The 22,620-nt window shown below is 44.4% G+C and overlaps 1 long non-coding RNA gene across 1 annotated transcript in view; it reads left to right on the top strand.

Moving 5' to 3' along the window:
- Window positions 1-22,620, top strand: part of LOC310702856 — a 960,387-nt gene that overhangs the window by 100,343 nt on the left and 837,424 nt on the right. The window contains exons 3-4 of the long non-coding RNA XR_014523710.1: window positions 8,401-8,508; window positions 8,850-10,378. This is a non-coding gene — a long non-coding RNA (uncharacterized lncRNA). The remainder of the gene's footprint in view (window positions 1-8,400; window positions 8,509-8,849; window positions 10,379-22,620) is intronic.

Below are 22,620 nucleotides of genomic sequence, written 5' to 3'. Positions count from 1 at the left end.
TCCATGTGTGTTTGTCAAGGAAGAGGGGCAAAACAAACTGTATTGTTTATGTTTTGTTGATGATCTTCTGATGTTTTGGAAGAATCAGGCTTTTTACCAAAGCACCCTAGCTCAGCTGAAGGAGCACTTTGACATGAAGGATCTTGGTGAGGTATCCAACTATCTTTCTCTGCAGGTGGAGAGAGACCAAGCAGGTAATTTTCTGGTACACCAAACACAGAAAATTGCTGATGTGTTAACCAGGTTGAATTTGGTTGATGCAAACCCAGCAGACACACCGATGGTGACAGGTTACCAGGTAGACAGTACTGCTGAAGCGTTTTCTGACACAACGCTATACAGATGCATTCTAGGCAAGCTGAATTTCATTGCCAGATGTTCAAGACCTGACATAGCTGTAAGCTGTAATCTGCTTAGCAGACATGCCAACAATCCTACGGTTCAGGATTGGAAAGCTCTGAAGCGCATAGCCCGCTATTTGAAAGGGACTATGCACTACAGGCTGAGGTTCACCAGTCAGAAGACTGGAGGTCTTGAAATCTTTGCTGATGCAAGTTTTGGAAGTGACACCATGGATGGTACAAGCACTTCTGGTGTGTGCTACATGTACAACCACTGCCTGTTTGACTGGTTGTGCAGGAAGCAGACAACAGTGAGCCTAAGTTCCTGTGAAGCAGAACTCAATGCTCTGTCATTTTCACTCATGGATTGTGAATGGTTGATGCAACTGTTTAAGGACATCGGGGTTTCTGTGAAATGTCCTATACAAGTGTATCAAGACAATAGATCTTGTTTGGCTTTGCTGAACTCGGAGAGTTGCAAGCAAAGAACCAAGTACTTGCAGATTAAGCTACATCGTGCAAGAGAGTGTATTCAGAAAGGACTGATTCAGGTGTCCTACATGGCAGGAAATGAAATTCCTGCTGATCTGTTGTCTAAGGTTGTTAACAGAGAACAACTTAAGGTTTATGTACAAAGGTTGCAATTGGGTGAACCACAGGTACAACAGGTTACACGGAAAGGGGGAGGATGTTAGGATATTTCCGTTCCACCTTAAAGGGAGCAGGCTTTGGGAGTCACAGAGTCTGCGCATGTCCTGTTCACAGGATGTTTATGTTGTTGCTGATATTCCTTTCGTTTTCAGTCGGCTCAGAGACGCTGACAGAATGGACGTGTTTTCTTTTGTTCTGTTAAACGCTAAATAAAGTCTGTAAATTATGCTCTTCTGTGATGCAAGCTTTTGACTGTGCTTTCTGCTGAAAGAGGGTTCACCCAGCCTAGGAATGTGGCTAGGAATTCCAAAGGCTTTGTGCCCCTAACTGTTGGATCTGCGTGACTACGGGAGGCCGATGGAATCTCCGAACTCCGGCTTGGGGGTCATGATGGACGTTATCTCCCTGGCAGTTTCCCAACAACGGAGAGCTGGAAATAAAATTCCATCTAGCAACCAATGCGCCCCTTGGGTTTCAGATACCACATGGGCTGATGAGCCTAAAAAACCAGAGACAGAAAGCCCCTCAAGCCTCTTAGTTTGGTCAGAATCGAGTACCATATACTTTCAGAGTTAACACTAAATACATTACTTCTGGGAAATGAACCACCATAGCCTCTAGAGCAGTGTTTCCCAACCTTTTTTGGGCAAAGGCACACTTGTTTCATGAAAAAAATCTCGAGGCACACCACCATTACAGCCCCGTGACGTCAGCGCGCAGCGTCACGCCGGGAAGGACATGAATTGCTAGCAAATTACATAATCACCTCCTTGAGGGCTGGCTCATCTTCTCCGAAGGCAGAACCCCATTAATTAACAGCACAGACTCACACCATAGCCAAGACGAGGGGGGAAAACCTCAGTCATGCGCAGTCATGCACATGTGGGGGCTAAATGAGGACGAAGACCGGGCAGAGAGCAGGGTTCAAATCACCCCACCTGGCCAGGACAATCCCTGGGTGCTCCCTTGGGCCACTCGCCTGACCCACCTCACAGGGCTGTTGTTGCGAGGATAATACAGGGAGAACCACGCGCGCCCCCGGGAGCTCCTTGGAGGAGAAAGCGGGCAATGAATGAAATGCACGAAATATATGAGAGGCGACCAGGTTTTGCAGGTGAGGGGCCCCCGCCAGCCTCCGCTTCCAACACCCGGTGCAACGACGCCGAAGTTTCCCCCCGGGCTCCGCTCGGGGAGCAGCGCTGCTCCCCCCCGGCTCCCCTTCGCCCTCCCGGCTCTCTCTGCCGCCCACTGGGGACCCCCCTCACCTGCCAAGTCCGGAGCGCCGGTGGAAGTTGCATGCATGCATGCAGGGCGCCGCGTTGCCATTGCATTGCACTGCACTCCATGCAACGCCTGCACGCATGCATTGCCTTGCACGCCCACCAAGGGGTCTCCCCGCGGTCCGATGCATCCCCTCCGGCGCGGATGCAGCATTGCAAAAATAAACACCCCCCCCGACGCAGCCCTACCTGGGGGGCAGCCTCCACCTCCACCGCTCCACCTCCGCGGGGATCCCCGGGCTCCATCCTGCCGCCCAATCTCCGCGGGGGCACAGGCAGGCTGCGTGGGGTCTGCGCGGAAGAGCCCCTGCCCGCCCGGACGCCGCCGCTCCGCTCATTCCATGGCCGGGAGAAGAGCGCTTCAAACAAAACGCCCGGCCCGCCAGGCCACGCTGGGAAACGTAGTTTGCGCACCCCGCGCGGGCGCGGAGCCCAAGGGCGAGGGGACTACGGATCCCGGCAGCCCCCGCGCCGGGGACGGAGGGGGAGAGGCCGGGTGCAGGGATGGAGGGACGGGTAGGCGAGCGAGTGAGTGGCAGCCGCCAAGCCTCGGCCGAGAGCCAGGAAGGGCCTCCCCGGAGGAGGAGGAGGAGGAGGAGGAGGGAGGCGCAGAGCGGGAGGGAGGGAGGGAACCCCAGGGGTCATCTAGTGACGGGGCCCCAATCGAAAATTTGACTAGGCTTTTTAGACTGGTCTAACCATGTACAGTCATATCTCATGTTATGTTTGCTTCAGGTTGAGCGTTTTCAGATTGCGTCCCACGGCGACCCAGAAGTACCGCAAAGGGTTACTTCCAGCTTTTGCCGCTCGCGCATGCACAGATGCACAAAATGACATCACATGCATGTGCATAAGTGGCGAATCGTGACCCGCAGACGCAGGTTGCATTCTGCTCATATTGCGAACGGGCCTCCGGAACTGATCCCGTTCACAACCAGAGGTACCACTGTACTATCTGAAACCAAAGAGTCACATTGTCTGCCAGATGTGAAATAAATTGGAATTATTTTCGGCTCTCCTACCCCACTAAACTAAGAAGCATTTACTTGTTGCAGGGATTAAATGAAGAGGGTGAGAACCATATTGACTATCTTGATTGACCAACCAACCACCATTTCCCTTTTCATCTGAACTGGGAAACAACAGTTACCACTTTCAGAACAGGCCAGGAATTTAAATTCATTTCCAACCATGCATTAATATCCTGGCCTGTTCCAAAATTGGAGACCACAGTCCCAGAAGCTACATATCAGATGGTACACTTTGCAAGGTTATGAATACCCGCTGTGCTGTTTGGAAACCAGTAATGATGGAAAATAGTGAACAAACAAACATCAGTTTATTATTTACATTTATCAGATAAATTACCACCCTTAATTGCTCTGACGTGGCGTAGAAAGATGGTGGAGTGGGGTGGGCTAACTCTTAAGAAGACCAGGGAAAAGAAGGAGGAAAGAAAGAGGAAGGGAGGATCTCCACATGAAAGAATAGGACAGCATCAGAAGGCATTGTAAGACACCCAAAATGAGGCTGGGTTCCACTGCTTGCCTGTTTGTGCCGTAGAAACCAAAACAGCTCCAATTGGGGCTTGGTTAATTATGGGAAATATATCCAGCTCCCCATCAGGCAGCCTTTATTGCAAAACGGAAATTATAGAAATGGACTTTGGGGTTTCTGGAAATTGTGTTATGATGGCTCAAGACCTGCATTGCTTAAAACCCACAACCCTTTAGGGGATTAGTTCACTCTCAGGTGGAAAATCTTACCTCGGTCACTTGGCTGTTTGCCACAGTTGAGAGTAGTAAAGGTATTGTGTGGGTGCCAACGGAAGGACATTGCAATGTTTGTGTGTCACTGACCTCTGATGTTCCCAAGCTTCACCTTGTTCCAGAAATACTGTTTTGCAATTCTCCAAAAACCTTATATATATGGTCTCCTTTTTCATAAAGGACCTCATCTGGGCTTCAAATCATCTTCTCACTACACCGCCAAAGCGAGATAGCATCAAGCCTCAGCCATGAAGATCCTTTACCTTCTCTTTGCTGTCTTCTTAGTCTTCATCCAAATAATTCCAGGTAAGAGATAGGTGGACAATTCCAAGGTACAGAGTCCAACAGTAGGTTTAGAGGTGATTCTATAATCTGGGCAGCATGGAGTCATTCAGCTGTGAATTACACTGTATTTAATAAATGTTTTTTTCCATTTAAGTGTGCCTACAAAAGTAGAGAGCTACCACTCACTTCCTTGCAGCTGCAGGAACTGCAATCCTCAGATAAATTGGCTTACTGAGTCCATGTCAGTCCTGCTTGTACAATGTTATTTGTGCAATGGCTGTATATTTGCAAAGCTAAACAGGGTCCAGTATGGTTTCAAATTGAATTGGAGGGGGGCTACATGTTAACATTCCTGCATTACAGAGGGTTGGATGAGATGACAGTAAGAGTAGTTCTACAGTGGAACGGTCTCCCTCCGGAAGTTGTGGACTCTCCTTCTTTGGAGGTTTTAAGTAGAGGTTGGATGGCCATCTGTCCTAGATGCTTTAGCTCAGATTCCTGCATTTCAGGGGGTTGGACTGGCTGACCTTTGTGGTCTCTTTCCAACTCTACAATTCTTTGATTTTTATGGTCCATGAAGTCCGTTCCAACTCTACAATTTGACGAATCACTGATTGTATGTTAGCAAACCCCCATAAAAGGATATGGTTGCTAGAGACTTCCCCCAACAAAGGGACCTCAGATGTCCCTTTTGACACCTTCCAAGGCCACCAGTCCACCCACTTCAGTTATTATCATTATTAACTGAGGATATTTGTGTGTGCTTTCTTTGGTTGAAGAGGCTGCATTTGGTTGTGTGCGAGGTTAGCATGGTTCAGTGAAGGCATCAGATTGGCTACGCACAGGGATTCATTAATGAGGTTGAAGGGCTGGCGACCCCTCCTGCTGTGAGAAAGCAGGAAAGGAGGATTGGAAAGTGGTCCTAAGGCCTTGGCAAATTGCAGGTATAATAATAAGCAGTGCTTCCAATGATTTACAGGGTCTTAACATATCAATTGAGCTCCCGTTGCTCAGTCCCAGCTCCTGCCAACCTAGCCATTCGAAAGCACGCCAAAAAAGTGCATGTAGATAAATAGGTACCGCTCCAGTACTGTGCGCTGCTCTGGTTCTGCCAGAAGTGGCTTGGTCATGTTGGCCACATGACCCAGAAAAACTGTCTGCGGACAAATGCCCACTCCCTTGGCCTGTAAAGCAAGATGAGCGTCGCACCCCCAGAGTTGTCTGTGACTGGACTTAACTGCCAGAGATCCTTTACCTTTCCTTTTTTTAACATATCAATAACATTAATGTCCTATATACTTACAGAGGTATGTCCCCCTGTGCATCCTTATTATTAGTATTATTAATAATAACAATATCTTGGGTGGGGGGACATAAAATCATGGAAAGGAAGGGTGGAATGAAGTATCCTGGCACAGGGCATGGCCTCCTTCTGGAATCTTGAGCAGGAGCCAACCCACAATGCAACATTTTGTTGCAGGTCTCACTCAATTGGTAATTTATTAACAGCAGTTCTGAGGGCAGGAGGGCAGGGGAAACAACCTTTCTACTTTTTAAGAGCATTAACAAGCCATGATCACAATTAAAAAAAGAAATAAAACAAAACAGGAACAGAAGTGCCTCCAGCACTAAAGTGGTTTGCACAGCTCAGGAGAGGGCAAGCTTCTTTCACTGTGGAAGGACGAGGGTGTGAGACTAGGTATTGCAGGCCAGTAGCATTTGCAAAAAAGTTTTCTGCTCTGCCCCCTGCATCTCCCCTACTCAGCTCCTACAAGCCAACTCAGGAGGTTCTTTCCCTTTCTCTTTTTTATTGTAATAGGAAGGGCTGGATATCCTGCAGATGATACCATGGAATGCAGGCTTGCAGGAGGTTTTTGTACAATTGGACTATGCCCCCTAGGGACAGAACATATTGGGGGAACATGCCAAGACGAACGTCTACTGTGCTGCAAAAGGTAATGCAACTGTCCTGATCTGCAGCAGTGATCTTGCTGCCAGGAAAACAGGTTTTGGGCACTGCGCCTCCCCACATGGGTCTTAATACAATCATGTTTTCAATTGGACCATTCCAACATTCTTTCCATTCAATCAATCAATCAATCAATCAATCCATTCATCAATCCAACAACTATTCCAACACTCTTTTCATTCATTCATTCCATCTTGGTTTCTGTGGAAGCCGCCCAGAGTGGCTGGGGAAACCCAGCCAGATGGGCGGGGTACAAATAATAAATTATTATTATTATTATCCATCCATCCATCCATCCATCCAATCTGTATCCAGCCTTTCCACCAATTTGTCACCAAATGGTGCTCAGGACAGTTAAAAGCAGTAAGAGAGAGAGCAAAGCATACAAGGTAACCATGGAAAACATCATTACCTATCAATAAATCCAATAAAAACAACAGTCAAACAGAATGCAACATATTTACAAATGGTATAAGGTCAGATTATAAGGCCCAAGACATGCCTCAATAATAATAATTTTAAAAATCCCTATCTCTGTACAAATATCTCAAAGCACTTTCTTGATTTAACATGGGGTACTACAGAGGGCACATTGAATGAGATAGCCTATTGTAGCACCCTGCTTGTGGTTAACGCTTAGCTGGAATGAAATATTCAACGCAGCAATAGAGAAATTAAAATAATAGTTTATTTGTCAGACACTTATATTTCCTCAGCCCAGCCCCCTTGCTCCTCCTTTGGCTGCCTCTGTCCAATCAGCCTGGTTGAAATTCCTATTGGCTGTTTGCTAGAACCAATTATAAAAGATACACCCATTTCCTATTACCTTTTATGGGAGACAAAGAGCTATATCCCCTTCTATCTATAAATGGCAAACAAGTAGCCATATATCTTACATTTGCCTCAACAAGGCACCTTAATTACCAGATCACCTTTTGCCCTTCTTGCCCTATTGCCCTCCAAAAGAGATGGTTAAAACAGATGCTCATTCTGTCTTAAACAGAGATCAGAGATCTTGGGTTCACATTCTCACACACCATCAATGAAATAAGAATCTAACATAAGAATCTAACATTTCTTACTTTCTAAATCCTTTGCATAATTACATTTTGTTGGGAATCAAGCCTTTATCAGGAGAAACTGGCCATTCTCCAGGCACCCGGCTTGATCTCCTGTTGACCTCCCTGTCTGCATTCCCCGGCAGGATACAGGCTAGGTCGCGATAGGTGATCCTTCTCGGCGTGAGAAGAACACCCCCACTCTTTCCTGCCCCCCCCCCCGGGCAGGGGAAAGAGATAGACAGAAACGTATTTACATGCCTTTATTTCAGTCTTTGCAGCATTACAAAAATCATGACTGCTCTCTTCAAGCTCCAGCAGTCGAGAGAGAACAAACACATCCTGTCCAACTCATATTACACTCTGAGCTAATTCTGGTGCCCTCTGCACTGTGAATTGACTGTCCCTCTGTTTCCCACGGAACAGTCCTAACATTCCCATTATGTTTTGCTTTCAAGCTACCAGCAGCTCGCGGCTGTATTGCTTCAATATCGTAACACATTTAAGCCAATATATTTCATACATAACATATATAGATTTTTAAAAGAAAAGGAAAGGCCTTTTCAAAGTAAAAAGGAACTTAATAAAAACACTTTCGGTTTACAACCCCTCTTTCCCTAGCCAGCTGCTGTTTCTATTAGCTCTTTGCCCTTTAACCTTATGAAAATGTGGCTCAAGTCTCTAATGGGAGACACATGGTATTATATTTTGTTAAACAATGAATCCTACTATTTACCAACTCTTAATTAGTGCTTTTGCAGCTTGATTGTATTCTGTAGCGTCAGTAACCTAGTAACCTTTGCTCCCAGCCTGTAATTCCCTTTTTACAACTTTGAGAATTTTGGCTCCTGCTATAAATAAATCAGGGGGGCCTTTGTCCAGGAGGATAAACATCTGCCAAAGTCTTTTAGCCAGCTGGTCTTTTGCCTGGCATAAAAACACACAAGCATCTGCAAATATATATATATATATATATATATATATATATATATATATATATAAGCTCATTTTAAAATACAGATCTTGATCAGATGCCTCATAATACAGATCTTGATCAGATGCCTCATTCCCCCCTTTCAAGCTCAAGGACCTTCATCCCAAGTGTCCTTGATAGCTTGACCTTCATCATATTCCTTAGCTAAAGCTCTGTATAGGGCAGGGGTCTGCAACCTTTAAGACAAAAAGAGCCATTTGGACCCGTTGCCGAAGAAAAAACAACAACTGGGAGCCGCAAAACCATTGCGACATTTAAAACAAATATATCTCCGGAGCCACGATCTGACAGCGGGCGGGAAGGTGACGTCGGGACGGTGCGTGACTAACGCACGCACCGCCCCCATGCGACGTCACAGCCAGTACAGCGCCCGCCACAGTGAGGAGTGTCGGGGCGCACAATGCGCCTCCTCCCCTCGCTAATATCCGCCCTGGAGCTGCAGCAAAGGTGTAAAAGAGCCACATGCGGCTCCGGAGCCGTGGGTTGCAGACCCCTGGTATAGGGCCATGATATGAGGTAGCGTTTCATTTGAAATCATCTTGCTAATTGTACTTCTAAAACATGAAATTATACATGGCACCATACATAAAACCATTACTACTACCATCAAGAAAAACAAGCAAGACAATAGTATCCCTTTGAGTCCTGCAGCATTAGGTAACCAATTGGTGAGCCATCCCATATCCCATCCTTCCCATATTTGTACTGGGACATGTGCTATATTCTCCATCTTTGTGGCCAACACACGGATTGCCTCACCATTATCAGAAATGTTAAAGCAACAGGCATTCCCTGTCAAGTTCAAGACTCCACATAGGCCTCCCTGCCTGGCAAGTACATAATCCATTCCCATTTTCAGCTGCAAAATGGCGGCTCTACTTTCATCCAACTGTTGTGCAATAAGTCTCAAACTCTGGGCCGTTGCATTGGTTACAAGTTCCACTACTGCTTGCAATTGAATTATTCTGTTTAGATTATAAATAGGATCCTGTGCCCCTTGTATGAGCTCATCAGGATTCCAGGAGGCAGGATCATAATAGGCTATAATGCGCTCTGGTGGCCAATCATCAGTATCGCTCCAACTTTGGGTACTTCCTCCTGCTATATGAGAAATATCAGTGTTTCTTCGTGTACGCTTGGCCGAACTAGTGGGCATAATCCACATTGGTGGTAATACCCATCCCAGGAAACAAGTCCCACTCCATTTGGAAGGGAGTTGCTTGTATGCCCATTCTCCACATATCCACCACAACCATCGGGTCTGAGGTTTTTGGTACGTGGAGTGCATAAGGCGAAATATCAAAAGGGGTACAGAGTTCACAGTGCGGTATGATTGCCTTTTTCTGTCACAGTTATGTTCCATACCACTTTCCATGCATGAATAAAAGGAGGTGCACAGGGCAAGGTATTCCGAGTTCGATAGGTAGTACCGTTTGCCCAGGTTTGACTATTCTTAATATAATCCCAAGTATAGTGACAATGAGAAGAGCCTACCATGGTAGGATCAGCTGCCTCTGATGATTTATGTACACAGAATTCCCCTTGCACAGGTATAACTCGTATTGGTTTAGTTGAATTCCATCCAGGGAAATTCTGTACTTCTGTTTGGTGTGGCATTTCGCTTACCATACCAATGGCATTTAATGGTATCGGTAATAAGGGCATACCTCCCTCTGAATCATCTGGTCCAAGAGAGCAAACAAGGCAATTGGTCCTATTTGTAACATTGGCTACCATCTCAGCTAAGCCTACCCACATATTGTGGTCATGGCGGAATCCATATTTAGCAAATTTGGTCAGATTCAAGGACCCTTCCCCTTCCCAAGGGATCAGGATAAATAATAAAATCATGTTGATGTCTAGTATATGCATTTCTTCCATAAAAGATTACCTTATTGTGATAACAAAAAAATATTAGCCCCAATATAATTCCCCCAGTGACAGAAATGGGGAACCACCAAGACCAAAACATATATCCCGAGGATCCCCAATGAGTAATATCCCTGATAATTGTTCCACGGGGGGGGGGGAGTAAATCACTTGTATAAGAGAATCTTTCCTTGATGGAGGACCGCTGTAGCCACCCCCAACAACACATTCTCAAGATCGAGGGGGAGGGAACAGCTGCTGTCGCCTGTGGTTCCTGCGCAATGTTTGCCATCTTGCCAAAGGTTGCAGGCAGCTTTACCAGCAGCAATTGCATGTTGATTGCCCTCTTAAAAGACAAAGTCCAGCAACTGGAGGAACGTGTAGCTACGCTCCAAAGAATTAGAGAGCTGGAGCTCTTCTTGGAAGCAACAGACCACACCGTCTCCATCAAGGAGGAGACAGGGGACTCCCCTGAGAAGGAGGCTAGTTCACCAACACAGGAGCCAGATATATGGAGAAACGTGACTCAAAGAAGTAGGAGGCCCAGGGTTCACTCTGATTGTTTAGAAATACACAATCGCATTGAGGTCCTCTCCCAAAGCATGGAAGACGAAGAGCAGACTCCATTTGAGGATCTCTCCCTCATTACAGTCGATCAGGTATATGAAGACGAGCAGCAAAGTCAGTCCTCAGGGAATGTGCAGGCGACCTTGGAACGGACAGCTCACGGAACAACCCCGACCAAACCTAAGAGGAGGCGTGTAGTGGTGATAGGGGATTCCCTACTGAGGGGAACAGAAGCAGTGATCTATGGGCCTGACAGGATGTCTCGGGAAGTGTGCTGTCTCCCCGGGGCTAAGATCCAAGATGTAACTGAACGACTGCAAGGAATCATAAAACCCACTGACAAATACCGCTTCCTCTTGGTTCATGTGGGAACCAATGACACTGCAAGCTATAGCCTCCAGAAGATCAAAAGTGACTACGAGGCTCTCGGCAGGAAATTGAAGCAACTAAATGCACAAATTGTCATCTCATCTGTCCTCCCAGTTGAACGACGTGGCCCAGGGAGAGAGGGAAAAATAGTGGAAGTGAACAGCTGGCTTCGCAAATGGTGTAAACAGGAACGGTTTGGATTCTTAGATCACGGACTGCAGTTTCTTGAAGATGGACTTCTGGCAAGCGATGGGCTGCACCTCACAACGGTTGGGAGGAATTTTTTTGCCAAAAATCTCAGAAACCTCATAAGGAGGGCTTTAAACTGACTAATGTGGGGGAGGGAGACAGTGCTCCTGAAGGTAGGAGTCTATCAATTGATGAAGATGATCATCCAAATGTTATAGACGAAATGGAGCAAACAGCACGCAGACCTAGTGGTGGGAGGAAAAAATCCTTAAATAAGAGACACGGGGGAATGATTAATGGACTTCAGTGTCTGTACACTAATGCGCAAAGCATGGGAAATAAACAAGATGAGCTTGAGCTCTTGGTACAGCAAACTAAATATGACATAATAGGCATCACTGAAACCTGGTGGGATAAGTCCCACGATTGGAATGTAATAATGGGGGGATACAATCTATTTCAGAGAAACAGACCAGACAAGAAAGGTTGAGGAGTGGCTTTATATGTCAGGGATGTGTATACCTGAGAAGAGATCCAAGATTTAGAACCTCAAAGCCAAAGTGAGAGCATTTGGGTCAAAATTAAGGGAGAGAAGAATAACAGAGACCTCATTGTGGGAGTTTACTATAGATCCCCAAGCCAAACGGAGGACATAGATGATGCCTTCCTGGAACAGATGGCCAAGCATGTAAAAGGAAGGGAGATAGTAGTAATGGAGGACTTCAATTACCCGGATATTTGTTGGATGTCAAACTCAGCCAAGAGCACAAGGTCAAACAGATTCCTCACTGGCCTTGCAGACAACTTCATTGTCCAGAAAGTGGGGAAGCAACAAGAGGAACAGCCATTTTAGATCTGGTCCTAACCAATGTTGATGACCTGGTTAGTGGAGTAGAAGTGGAAGGATCATTAGGCGCGAGTGATCATGCTCTTCTGAAGTTTACTATACAGCGGAAAGGAGCAGCCAAGCATACTAGGACTCAATTTCTTGACTTTAAGAAAGCCGACTTCATAAAACTTAGGGAAGTGCTGGGTGAGATCCCATGGACAGTAATACTAAAAGGAAAGGGAGTTCATGATGGCTGGGAGTTTGTTAAGAGGGAGATAGTAAAAGCACAACGTCAAGCAATACCAATGAGACGGAAACATGGAAGGTGCTTAAAGAAGCCAGGGTGGCTATCTAAATAACTTTTAACTGAGTTAAGATTTTAAAAGGATGTGTACAAAAAATGGAAAATGGGGGAACCACCAAAGAGGAATTCAAACAAATAGCCAGCACGTGTAGACACAAAGTCAGAAAAGCTAAAGCACAGAATGAACTCAGGCTTGCTAGAGAGGTTAAAAGCAACAAAAAAGTCTTTTATGGGTATGTTCGTAGCAAAAGGAAGAACAAAGAAACAGTGGGGTCACTCAGAGGAGAAGATGGTGAAATGCAAACAGGGGACACAGAAAGGGCTGAACTCCTCAATGCCTTCTTTGCCTCGGTCTTCTCCAATAAAGAAAACAATGCCCGACCTGAAGAATTTGGAGCAAATGATTCAGCAAAGGAAACACAGCCCAGAATAACTAAGGAGATAGTACAAGAATACTTGGCTAGTTTAGATGTATTCAAGTCTCCAGGGCCAGATGAACTGCATCCAAGAGTATTAAAAGAACTGGCAGATGTGATCTCAGAACCACTGGCAGTCATCTTTGAGAATTCCTGGAGAACAGGCGAAGTCCCGGCAGACTGGAGGAGGGCAAATGTTGTCCCTATTTTCAAAAAGGGGAAAAGAGAGGACCCAAATAATTACCGCCCAGTCAGTCTGACATCAATAGCAGGGAAGATTCTGGAGCAGATCATTAAGCAAACAGTCTGTGAGCACCTAGAAAGGAATGCTGTGATCACCAATAGTCAGCATGGATTTCTGAAAAATAAGTCATGTCAGACTAAGCTGATCTCGTTTTTTGACAGAATTACAAGCCTGGTAGATGAAGGGATCACAGTGGATGTAGCCTACCTTGATTTCAGCAAGGCATTTGACAAGGTGCCCCATGATATTCTTGTAAAGAAGCTGGTAAAATGCGGTCTTGACTATGCTACCACTCAGTGGATTTGTAACTGGCTGACTGACCGAACCCAAAGGGTGCTCATCAATGGTTCCTCTTCATCCTGGAGAAGAGTGACTAGTGGGGTGCCACAGGGTTCTGTCTCGGGCCTGGTCTTATTCAACATCTTTATCAACAACTTGGATGATGTACTCAAGGGCATCCTGATCAAATTTGCAGATGACACCAAACTGGGAGGGGTGGCTAACACCCCAGAGGACAGGATCACACTTCAAAACGACCTTGACAGATTAGAGAACTGGGCCAAAACAAACAAGATGAATTTTAACAGGGAGAAATGTAAAGTATTGCACTTGGGCAAAAAAATTGAGAGGCACAAATACAAGATGGGTGACACCTGGCTTGAGAGCAGTACATGTGAAAAGGATCTAGGAGTCTTGGTTGACCACAAACTTGACATGAGCCAACAGTGTGACGCGGCAGCTAAAAAAGCCAATGCAATTCTGGGCTGCATCAATATGAGTATAGCAGCTAGATCAAGGGAAGTAATAGTGCCACTGTATTCTGCTCTGGTCAGACCTCACCTGGAGTAGTGTGTCCAGTTCTGGGCACCACAGTTCAAGAAGGACACTGACAAACTGGAACGGGTCCAGAGGAGGGCAACCAAAATGGTCAAAGGCCTGGAAACGATGCCTTATGAGGAACGGCTAAGGGAGCTGGGCATGTTTAGCCTGGAGAAGAGGAGGTTAAGGGGTGATATGATAGCCATGTTCAAATATATAAAAGGATGTCACATAGAGGAGGGAGAAAGGTTCTTTTCTGCTGCTCCAGAGAAGCGGACATGGAGCAATGGATCCAAACTACAAGAAAGAAGATTCCACCTAAACATTAGGAAGAACTTCCTGACAGTAAGAGCTGTTCGACAGTGGAATTTGCTGCCAAGGAGTGTGGTGGAGTCTCCTACTTTGGAGGTCTTTAAGCAGAGGCTTGACAACCATATGTCAGGAGTGCTCTGATGGTGTTTCCTGCTTGGCAGGGGGTTGGACTCGATGGCCCTTGTGGTCTCTTCCAACTCTATGATTCTATGATTCTAGGTATCAAAATCCTTTGCTGCTAGTATAAGGTCATCTACATATTGCAGAACCACCTTTTCTCCAGGTATTGAGGGGTAACTTGTTAGATCCTTCGCCAAGGCAGTGCCAAATAAAGTTGGGGAATTTTTGAATCCCTGGGGCAATCTTGTCCAGGTTAGCTGGCCTTTTGTTCCTGTCAAAGGGTCTTCCCACTGGAAGGCAAATATAGGTTGGCTCTGTGGTGCCAGCCGGCAACAGAAGAATGCATCGTTCAAGTCCAATACAGTAAAAAAATGTTTCTTCCGGTGGGATCAAACTCAGCAAGGTATATGGGTTTGGTACATTTGGGTGCAAGGTCTCGATAGCCTGGTTTACGAGTCTCAAGTCCTGTACTGGCCTGTATTCATCTGTCCCAGGCTTCCGAACAGGCAAAAGGGGTGTGTTCCATTCTGATTGGCAGGGCTTAAGCAGACCATATTTTAATAGGCGGTCCAAATGTTTCTGGATGCCCTCTGCTGCTCGGTAAAGGATATTGCTTTACAGATACAGGGGTAGCCATAGGTTTTAGCGTTACTACAATTGGAGCTATATTCTTAGCCATTCCTGGTGGGCTATTTTCAGCCCATACTCCTGGTGGCACTTGTAGGGTTCGGAGGAGCTTGTTTAATTCTGTATCCAATGTGGGTTGGACTTGCAGGGCTGACATTAGGCGCCATGATTGTTCCTTAGGTACTGAGAGGGAAATTATTCCTGCTGCCTTTGATGGCAGTTTCATTTCTGGACCTCGAGGAGTGAAGGTGATTTGGGCCTGCAATTTGGACAGCATATCTCTACCTAAGAAAGGTATTGGACACTCAGGTATATACAAAAACTGATGGGTTAAATGATGTCCCCCAATCTGGCATTCCAAAGGTTGGAGGAAAGACCTCTTAGCTGACTGACCAGTGGCACTTTTAATGACTACACTTTTGGATGCCTTTTTCTGCAATAGTTCTGGGAGTACTGAGTATTCAGCCCCAGTATCTATCATAAGTCTATTAAATGTCTCCCTAATTGAATTGTGACCATGGGCTCCTGGAAGCCTAACTTTATGGTCGTTCCTAGTCTTGGGTAAAATCCTCCTCTGCCAGTCCAATGAAATTGTCTCTACTCCGTCCTTGTCCAGGTCTCTGATATCTTCCATCTCAGACCATTCCCCGTCCCCGTCCCTGGTTTCTTGGGCTGGAGCCTGGGCCTGGGCCTGGGCGTACTTCTTCCAACCTCAGGAGTTCAGGACACTCCCACTTCCAATGACCCTCCTTCTTGCAATTCACACATTGATTCCTTCCCAGTGGTGGATTCCTTCCCCGCCCTCTCCCTCCATTTAAAGGGCGGTAGTCTTGATTCACTACTGTGGCTAACATTACCATATTTTCCTTCTGCCACTTCTTCTTCTCTTGTTTCTCAGCCTCATCCCTGTTCCGATAAACTCGGCGTGCTATGGCCATAATTTGGCTCATCAGCATCCCTTCCCATCCTTCTGATTTCTGAATTTTCTTACGAATGTCAGAAGCGCACTGGGCCACAAAAGTAGCAGTAATCATTCTGCTGTTTTCAGGGGCTTCAGGGTCAAAAGGAGTCCATATACGATAGGCTTCCTGCAGCCTCTCTAAAAAGTCTCCAGGACTCTCATTTGGTTTCTGTTCTACTTCTGAGACTTTAGACATATTAGTGGGTTTCTGGCATGCCCTGCGGATACCTTGCACAAGCGTCTGGCGGTAGGTGGTAAGCCTGGCCAGGTGAATTGCATTGTTTGGATCCCAATTAGGATCCTCCAAGGGAAAATTGTCCTGGAGATGACGGTCAATATTAAAAATATTTCCCACTCTGGCCTGCTCACGCAAATATATCTGTGCCTTTTCAATTATGTCTCTCCTTTCCTCAGTGGTGAACAGAGTATTCAGGAGCTGGCGGCAATCTGTCCAAGTAGGACTATGAGTATTTACTATTGAAGTCACCAAGTCCATCATAGCCTGAGGTTTTTCTGCAAAAGATGGGGTGTGTGTTTTCCAATTCATCAGATCCGTAGTTGTGAATGGAATGTACTGGAGGGTCGAAGTTCGAGGTTGCCGTCGTCCGGGTTGCCCTTTAACCAGCACAGGCTCCTCAAGTGCATCAAATACTCTTCTGAGAGGGGCTACTACCTGACCTTTCTCTTCGCTTTGCTCTAGGGGCCTCAAATCTTAGGGGATAGTATCTGTCCCAAGGCGTTCTTTTAGCAGCTTTATACGCCTGGCTGTATTGCTTGCTGACCGATCAAGGTCTCCCTGTAACTTCTGTAATAATTCTCTAGGACTTGGATGTACAGGGGTTTGGGGTGGGCAATCAGTTGTTCCACTAAAGGAGACTGTAGATGGAGTTCTACTGGGACTCACAGGTGGAATAACCACTTCTGCTTGGGCTTTATTATAGGACTCCAATGCCTCCTGAAGATATTTATCATAATCTATCAAGGAATCAAGCTCTGTGACTCCCGCTCCATTATTTGTTCCCCTTTCTTGCCTTGGGGTTATAACTGGTGGAGTGTTTGGATTAGGCTCCCCTCGATGTGGAGCATAGGGTGGAGGTGGAAGCACCTCTTCCTCTGGTCCCTCAAAAATGGGTTTGAGTTTATTTGGCAAGATTCCTTTCCTAGCTTCGGACTTCCGGGGGCGGCGCGAACGGCAATGGCGGTCTCCTTCCCGCTGTGAAGGGGAAGCTCCGCAGAAACGGGTCGTCCGCTACGGCGAAGCGGAGACCCACATCGGAAAACCGCAGGCAGAGTTAGCCTGTGGCCCCCTAAAACGTTGAAGGAACCCCGTAAGGGGATCCGGAGCGTGAAAGGGCTGGCGCGGTGCTGTGAGTCGATCGCTCTTTCTGTGGAGTGAAGCTGCAAAGCTGCTGTCTGTGAGCGCTGACCCTTTTCCTGGGATTATTCGGCTAAAGAACGCAACAACCCGTGAGTAGGGGAAAAGATCGATTTGGGGACCAACTTTAAATTGAAATTTCGGCCAAAACGGGAGATGCAACCAGGAAGTCCGTCTCCCGGTACTGCTTAAAAGACCTAAAGCAAAGATTTTAAACTTTCTAACGCCTTTGAAGTTGTGCTTTAAAAGGAACCAATCCGAGCATCAATTAAACTTGATTTTGTTTTGGCACTATTTGATTTTATCTTCCTATTTTTGGATGTTATCGTACCTCTTCCTCAGTGGATTTATAAATTTTTTCAAGAAACCCTGGCAGTCGGGCTGCCAGACCGTCAAAACTGTCAGTTTGTGGACTTGGCTATTTGGATTGCTACATTGGACTGTTACCTGAGCTGCTGAACTGACACATTGTTTTATGGAACCTGACACTCTTTGAGACATTGTAAGTTACCTAAGGATTAACTCTACTAAGATTCAAAGTTCTGAAGGACTTTTGGGATTTTGAAGCTGTTGAACATTGTTATGCTTAAGGGACTTTGGAGAGCTTGAGAAACTTTATATGAACAATAACTTTGTCTTCTCCCTTAAGACACATTTAAACTCCCTCTAGAGGAATTGTGAATTATAACTACTGGGGAATTGTTTTTCTTCTTCATCTTTGCTTATCTCTTGGTTTGTGGATTCCCATGGGAATAGTTCACTGACTGACCTTGACACGTAGACAGAACTGGGATGAGTGGAACTGGGAGAACAAGATCAGCTAAAGCTAAAACACAACAAACTACTGTAATCCCACATCTGCGCAGATCATCGGTTCCTATTGTATTGGCACAAGAGGAAGAATTAGAGCAAGCCAGGCCAGAAGGAATGGCTGAAGGAGGGGATTCCCCTTCAGTACTTGATAAAATTTTTGAAAAATTGGAAGGCCTGAGCAGGCAAGTATCTGAACAATCATCTAAAATTGATCAAAACACAGCTAGTGTTAACAATCTGACCCAACAAGTGGCTCTAAATGCACAATCAATTGGGAAGCTATTTGAAGCTACCACAGAAAATCATAAAATAGCTGAGGTGGCTAAACATAAAGCAGAGGCCGTACAAGAGGAAGTAAAACCTATGCGCAAGCAGATTGGTGAACAGCAGGCCTATCTGTCTATGATAGAATTACAAAGCAAGGAGAATAATTTGAGATTGAGGTCAGTCCCAGAACTTGAAAAAGGGGACTTAATTGATTACTTGATAAAAGAATTTACAAAATTTTGGCCTTTGGAAGAAGATAAAGACTTCAAAATTGTAAGTGCATTCAGACTTGGAAAAGTAGTGAAAAAGGGCAGGCCCAGAGACTGCCTGATTTCTCTGAGAACGAAGGAGGAAAGAGATAAGATACTGAGTGCACATTTCCAAAAATCACTTGAAATTCAGGATTTGAGAGTGGAAATCTACAAAGATATTCCGAAACATTTACTGGAACTTAGATCTTGCTACGCAGACCTTGCTAAATTGCTGAGAAGTAACACAATCGCCTTTAGGTGGGAATTCCCCCAGGGACTATCTTTTACCTTTAGAGGGAAGAAAGTGAAAATCAAAACAGCTGAAGATAAGGAAAAATTTCTGAGTGACCACGGAGAAGACCTTCAGAAAGGGACTGTAGAAGAACCGGGAGCCTTAGGTTCTGGGCTACCAAAACTGTTACCTGCACCTTCGGGGCCTGAACACCAGGAGAAAGAGACACCACCACAAAAGGGAGAATAGAATTGTCCAGGATGTCTCTGCAGCTTTTAAGTTGGAATATTAACGGCTTTAATTCCCCGGAAAAAAGGAATAGGATCTTTCATTTATTAAAAAAGGAACAATTAGATATTATCTGTTTGCAGGAAACACATGTGATCAGGCTCCACAGAAAAGTGTTAATTAATAAGAGACTAGGTCAAGAATTTATCTCATCGGACCGAGTGAAGAAGAGAGGAGTTGTGATTTAGGCAAAGGAGAGCTTGTCACCAAAATTCCTTTTTAAAGATGAACAAGGAAGAATTTTGGCAATCGAAGTGCAAATACAAGGGGAAAAATTCTTAATTTTGGGAATCTATGCACCGAATGAGGGGAAATCGGAATTTTACAAGAAGCTGCATGAGACAATGTTGGGCTATATGGACTATAACAACATCATTATGATGGGTGATATGAATGGGGTGGTATCTACGAACATGGACAAAGCGCAAAACCAAAGTATGACAAAAGAGGGCAGACTGCCAAAAACTTTTTTTGAACTAACTGACAATATGGATTTGGTTGACATTTGGAGGACAAAGAACCCCTTGGGAAGGGAGGGGACATTCTTCTCTGAAGCCAAAATGACATGGACAAGAATCGACCAAATTTGGATAACTAGAGGACTGGCACCTAAGACTAGAAAGGTGGAAATCTGCCCAAAAACCTGCTCCGACAACAATGCAGTAAAGATGGAAATGAGACTAACTACAACTGGCTCCTTTAGATGGAAGATGAATGAGACCTTACTAAGAGACCAGGAGATTGTTAAGAAGGCCCAAAAGACCCTGAGTGACTATTTTGAAATAAATTTGAAAACTACAGTGGAAAAAAGAGTAATCTGGGATGCAAGTAAGGCGGTTATGAGGGGGTTTCTGATACAACAGAATACGATGAAGAAAAGAGCTCAGAATGAGAAAAAAGACAAGATCTTGGAGAAAATAAAAGAAGGAGAGAAAAAGTTAAGATTGAAACTAAAGTCACAGGAGATTCTGAGAGAAATTAAACTCTATCAAGCACAATATTCAAAACTGATAAATCAGGAAGGTGAATGGAAAATCAAACAAATGAAACAAAGGACTTTTGAATCGGCAAATAAATGTGGAAAACTGCTAGCATGGCAGTTGAAAAAGAGACAAAAATTGAATACGGTCACTAACCGAGAGATTGAAGGGAGAGATATACAGAACCCTGTGGAGATTAGAAAATGTTTCCAGAGATACTTTAAACAACTTTATACCCAAGGGCCGCAAAAAGAGATTGAGATAGACCAATTTTTAAGAAACAACGGATTACCAAAACTATCTCAAGAAAATAAGACAATATTGAACTATAAAATAACAGAACAAGAGATTGAAAGTGCCTTTCAGAATATGCAATTGGGCAAATCTCCAGGGCCGGATGGGCTTACCTCTAAGTATTATAAGACTTTGAAAGATCATCTGATTCAACCATTGAAAGAGGTTTGCAATGAGATTATGGAGGGGAAGAAGGCACCGGAGTCGTGGAAAGAAGCTTTCATCACATTGATACCTAAATCTGAAACTGAAAAGACACAACTCAAGAACTACCGTCCTATTTCCCTTTTAAATGTGGATTACAAAATCTTTGCAGATATTTTAGCAAATAGATTAAAAAGAGTGTTAAATGAAGTGATTCACAAAGACCAGGCAGGCTTTCTCCCAGGTAGACACTTGTCTGATAATACAAGGAACATTATTGACATTTTGGAACTTTTGCAAATGAACACCAATACAAAAGCAGTATTGATTTTTATTGATGTGGAGAAGGCCTTTGACAACATCTCATGGAATTTTATGAAGAGAAACCTTAAAGAGATGGGAGTGGGATGGGGGTTTGAAAACAGTATAGAAGCAATTTATTCAGAACAAAAGGCAAAATTGATAGTTAATAATGTGGTGACAGAAGAGTTTAAGATTGAGAAAGGAACACGACAGGGTTGCCCTATTTCCCCACTGCTATTTATTTTGGTCCTGGAGGTGCTCCTGAACATGATCAGAGGGGACCGGTTGGTTGAAGGAATCCAGGTCGGAGCTAAACAGTATAAACTTAAAGCTTTTGCAGATGACTTGGTTTTGACACTACAGGAGCCAGAATCTAGTACGAAAAGGGTGTTCGAATTGATTCAAGAATTTGGTCGGGTGGTGGGATTTAAATTAAATAAGCAGAAAACTAAGGTTTTGGGGAAAAACTTGACAACTTCAGAAAAAGAAAGGTTTCAGAAGGAGACAGACTTAAATGTGGTTAAAAAGGTGAAATATCTAGGGGTTAATATGATGGCTAAAAATCTGAATCTATTTATTTATTTTTTTAAAAAAATATTTTTTATTACATTTTTCAGATACAAAATCAAAGATATACACCAAATACAAGAAATATAAGAAAGAAAAAGAAAAAAGAAAAAAATCCAACTTTCCAAAGCTTTTTTATACAACCAACTGGACTTCCCCACATCTTCCTCACCCTGCGTTCTTTACAATAAAAATATCAGCAAATTATTACCTTGTTTCATGTCATATTTTGTACCTTTCAGATATTATATTTTTGGGTTTAAAATACCTTTTGTCAATTACTTATACCTTAAATTAAATATAATATTACATTAAATTTCAACTTTTTCTTACTTATAACTTAGTTTCCTGTTTCACCAAATCTAATTGCTGAAGCTAGAATTTCCAAATCGTGCAAATTCTTAACATTCATACAACTTATAGTATTTTTGTAAATAGTCCTTAAATTTTTTCCAATCCTCTTCCATTGTTTCTTCTCCCAAATCTCGGATTCTGCCAGTCATTTCAGCCAGTTCCATATAGTCCATCAATTGCGTCTGCCACTCTTCCAGTGTGGGTAGATTTTGTGTCTTCCAGTATTTTGCGATGAGTATTCTTGCTGCTGTGGTTGCATACATAAAAAAAGTTCTGTCCTTCTTTAACACTTTCCGGCCAACAATGCCCAGAAGGAAGGCCTCTGGTTTCTTGGGAAAGGTATACTTAAATACCTTTTTTAACTCATTGTAGATCATTTCCCAGAAGGCCTTCACTTTTGGACAGGTCCACCAGAGATGAAAGAATGTCCCTTCAGCCTCTTTACATTTCCAACATTTATTATCAGACAGGTGATATATCTTTGCAAGCTTGACTGGGGTCATGTACCACCTATATATCATTTTCATAATATTTTCCTTCAGGGCATTACATGCCGTGAATTTCATTCCGGTGGTCCATAACCTTTCCCAGTCCTCAAACATAATGTTTTACCCAATATCCTGAGCCCATTTTATCATGGCTGATTTCACTGTCTCGTCTTGAGTGTTCCATTTAAGCAGCAAGTTATACATTCTCGAAAGTACCTTAGTCTTTGGTTCAAGCAATTCTGTCTCTAGTTTCGATTTTTCCACCTGGAACCCTACTTTTTTATCCAGTTT

The sequence above is a fragment of the Podarcis liolepis genome (genome assembly GCF_965112155.1).
Source record: "Podarcis liolepis genome assembly, chromosome: 3".
Lineage (NCBI taxonomy): Eukaryota > Metazoa > Chordata > Lepidosauria > Squamata > Lacertidae > Podarcis > Podarcis liolepis.
This window is presented reverse-complemented; position numbering and strand designations above follow the sequence as displayed.